Genomic DNA, 4,487 nt, shown 5'->3' on the forward strand with positions numbered 1-4,487 from the left:
CATACTTTTGCACAAGTATTTGTCAGGTATTTTTGAAATAAATTTCAATTGCCAAATCAAATTCAAATTCAAATAAAACTCAAACGCCTCTGAAAATTTCCAAATGTCACTCAATTCAAACAAAATGCATAGATGCTTAGCTAATAATTGTAAAACATTCCAAATTGAAAATTTGGGATGTTACAAAATAAGCCATGTCCGAACCACGATGAAGAACAAAACGTGAGGTGTCTGAAAGAGCCGAATTAAATACGAGCCATCGAAGAAAATCACCAATGCTCGGGGTGGGTGGCGTCAATGAAACCCGTCAGTTGAGCACAATAAACACACTCATGTAGGACTCCATGAAGAAAAGCGTTGGATACGTCAAACTGATGCACATGACAATGTCGAGATGCAGCAAGATGCAAGACGATGTGAACTGTGGCGGGTTTGACGACGGGACTAAAAGTCTCACCGAAGTCAATGCCGACATGTTTTGTAAATCCTCGAACGACCCAATGAGCTTTATAAGGATCCAAGGAACCATCGGGTTTCAGTTTATACCGAAATACCCATTTACCAGTGACGATGTTGTCACCCCGAGGTCGAGGCACAAGAGTCCATGTGTGATTGGCCTGGAGAGCATCATACTCCGCTTGCATGGTAAAATGCCGCGCAAGATCACGAAGAGCCGCACGGTCAGACGTGGGAAGCGGCGAGGGCACAACAGCAGCTGCGTGGGCATCCTCGAAACGGCAATTGGGGTGAAGAACACCATGACGCACACGTGTGGTCATCGTGTGGATGGACACGTCCTAAGGGCGAAGCCACGAAGCATTACGCGACGGTGCTACCAGAGCCGGATGTGGCATCGGCGCGGCAAACTCAACGGCAGCGCAGGGTGTCGTTGTCAAAACCGGTGGATCTCGGGTAGGGGGTCCCAAACTGTGCGTCTAAGGTCGATGGTAATAGGAGACGGGGGACATGAAGTTTACCCAGGTTCGGGCCCTCTTGATGGAGGTAATACCCTACTTCCTGCTTGATTGATCTTGATGAATATAAGGATTACAAGAGTTGATCTACCACGAGATTGTAATGGCTAAACCCTAGATGTCTAGCCTGTATGATTATGATTCTCCTCTACGGACTAAACCCTCCATTTTATATAGACACCGGAGGGGCCTAGGGTTGTACAGAGTCGGTTTGCAGAGGAAGGAATCTTCATATCCGAACGCCAAGCTCGCCATCCACGCAAAGGAGAGTCCCATCCGGACACGGGAGGAAGTCTTCGGTCTTGTATCTTCATGGCCCATTAGTCCAGCCCACGTCATATAGCCCAGACGCCCGAGGACCCCTTAACCCAGGGGTCCCTCAGTAGCCCCTCAACCAGGCTTCAATAACGGTGTGTCCGGCGCGCAGATTGTCTTCGGCATTGCAAGGCAGGTTCCTCCTCCGAATACTTCAAAGTAGTCCTCGAACACCAAGAACGTGTGCGGCTCTGCAAAACAAGCTCCGCAAAGAGTATAATATTTAACAAGTCCCATCTAGTGACATCTTTTGTAGTGAGACGCCACGTCTCCGCCCGGTCATTATTTCGAACTGTGTTTTAGCCTCCTGCTCCATGTTTTGAGATGCAGTTTCTATTGGCATGTCTTGTCGAAGCAGAGATCGTGTCCCCTTATCACAAGATTATCATCAATACGGGCGTGGGTAATCCCACCGTGCCGTCCGCACGACCCTTGGGGAATATGCGAGTTTTAAGGTGAGTGGGGAGGCGCTTGATATCTGCTGTCTTTATAAGAGGATAAGGATCCACTTTTTCACCCATGCCTTCTTCCTCCCTTCCCATCCGCTCTCGAGCTCCAGCACCCAAGCTTCCATCCTTTCCGCCCCCAAAAAGCACTCTGACCATGTCCGGATCTGGAGCACAGGGCAAGTGGATGGCCTCCTCCGTCACGGAGGAGAACATCACGAAGCTCGGAGAGGCTGGGTACTTGGCCCAGGAAATCGCCCACTGGCTTCCAGCCAAGGGGCATATCATCCCCACCCCGGAGCACCATGAGAGGGTGGTATTCATCCCCCACTTCATCCGCGGGTTGGGATTTCCTCTCCACCCATTCGTCCGCGGACACATGTTCTACTACGGGCTAGATTTCCATGATCTGCCCCCAAATTCTTCATCAACATCTCAGCATTCATTGTCATATGCGAGGCCTTCCTCCGCATCCCACCCCACTTCGTACTATGGCTGAAGATCTTCAATGTGAAGCCGAAGGTGGTGGATGGCAAACACGCAGAGTGCGGACGTGCTATGGTGAGCAAATTGTCCAACGTCACATGGCCCAAAGGCACCTTTGTGGAGACCGTCAAGGAGTGGCAGCAGCACCGATTCTACATCACAGAGCCCCGTGACACCACCTGGGCCGCAGCTCCCGAATTCAAGTCCGGGCCCCCAATGCGGCTTACCTTCTGGATAAAAAAGGGCCTTGACTGGGCGTCGTTGGACGAGGTGTCAGTGCTGCAGACGTGCACCAAGGGCATGGTGGACAAGAACATCAAGCTTGTCAATGTGATCCAGGTGATGCTTTTTCGCCGGATCCTTCCTTGCAAAAGTCCGACTTGCAATTTGTGGGAGTTTGATCCGGCCAAGCACAAGACCTTGCAACAGTTCTTCGACTCCACACACTAAGGCATCTGGAAGTTGCTTTTCAAGGTTAATGAGACATGCCCAAAGATGACCGAGGACCGTGGGTACAACCTGACCCATCCAACCACTCCAGTAAGTTTTTTGTATTTTCAAGCGTATACTCTGCCTGTGCATTCCAGGAAGATGTCTAAGCTTCTCCATTTATCTTTTTAGGGCTGGACAAAGAAGGCGGAGCGGATCCAGTGTCCGGCTTCGCTCCCGAAAACCCAGCTATCCCACTTCCGACGAAGATGCTGGTTCTGTCGCCCTACCAGGCGCCAGAGAAGAAATCCAAGAAGAAGGCCAAGGAGACCAGAAGTGGCCTCCGCCATAAAGGTACTCCGGACGCATCGTCCAAAGAAACTGAAACCCAATCCTCCCCCACGATAATGACGAGGAGGAGGAAAGCAATTCTCCCCTTGAGGGGGAAGGAAGAAAAGGGCGGCCTCCACAAATCTGGAAGCAGAGGCGTCCAAGAGAGGGAGGGTCTTCCCCGCGGATAATCCCGCGCTGGATACTGATAGCAGCTCCGAGTGGCGTCCCAGGGATAGGCCCCTGGCTGAATCGTAAGTACTCAAAGACACTCCTGCACATATGTACCCAGCTCCCTTGCTTCGCGGTTTTCATATGTTGAACCATGCACTGCAGTCCGGCTCACGCCCGCCCCCAGTGATCCTCATCTTCGGGGAATCCGCTTGATCCCAATGTGATGGACAGCGGGTCGCCTCCGCCGGCCTTCTCCCCCAAGACTACGGACGATGCTGAAGTGTTGTCCCGAAGGACCTTCCCAGGTCGGGGAGAGGCACAGGAGGCCGTCACGGTAGCGCCAGAGGGTGATACCTCGGCCGCCGGACGGATGGGGGAGCAGACCCCCCTGGCAACTGGCGATGGGGGCCACATCCAATCCGGCCCCCAGCCGAATACTATTCTGGAGACCCATACGGTTCTGGAATCAGGTAAGCAGCCTCCTTTGAAAGAAGGAGGTGCGCCTATCCCGCTGGTGACCTCTGTCCATCCAGAGGCACCGGATACTCTACTGGAAGCGCTGCGAGGCGCTTCCATTATGGAGGAACACCACCTCCTTATGGGTATGGTGATTGAGAGGGTGCAGTCTGCTAAGAGCGGACTGATTGAAGCCTGCGACAGCCTTCTAACCGGCTTTGAGGTATGTGATGTAATTATGCAAAAAGAATGTCATTGTATAGACAGTAGCCCCTGAGACTCTGTCCGGTGTTCGAAAAGAAAAGCCAGACAAAGGATCAAATAATTTTCGAAGGAGACTAACCATACATGTCTATGTGAATAAGCAGGCGTCGATGCTGGCTGCGACCTCCCATTCTGCCAAAGTCTCCAAACTGAAGCAGAGTCTGGAGCAGGCTGAGGAAGATCTTGGCCATGTGAAAAAACAACTAGAGAACAAGCAAGGTATGCAATGGCTTATTCAGATCTAGAAAGATATGAATTGTTTGTGTTGATCATGTTATCATGATATTTTGTAGGAACTGCGACCGAGGTGGAGTCCCTCAAGAATGTGCTGGCCGAGGCCCAGAAGAGAGCGGTGAAGGAACAAGCCGCCCGCGAAAAACATGAGGCAAGGGTCGGGGAGGTCTAGCAGGAGCTCCAGGACGCAGTAAAGAAATGCGAGTCCTTGGAGCGCAAGGTTGCGGACCAAGAGTACGAACTTGCTAAACCCCGCCAAAGCGCACAAGAGGCCTGGGTTGAAGCCCAGGGCGCCCTCCAGGAAATCCAAGAGGCCAGGAAAATCGTGGCGGGTAAGGCCTTTATTATGCAGAGCAAATTTGTGAAGAAAAGGTACCTC

This window comes from Triticum dicoccoides, chromosome 5A (assembly GCF_002162155.2).
Source record: "Triticum dicoccoides isolate Atlit2015 ecotype Zavitan chromosome 5A, WEW_v2.0, whole genome shotgun sequence".
In the NCBI taxonomy this organism is placed as follows: domain Eukaryota; kingdom Viridiplantae; phylum Streptophyta; class Magnoliopsida; order Poales; family Poaceae; genus Triticum; species Triticum dicoccoides.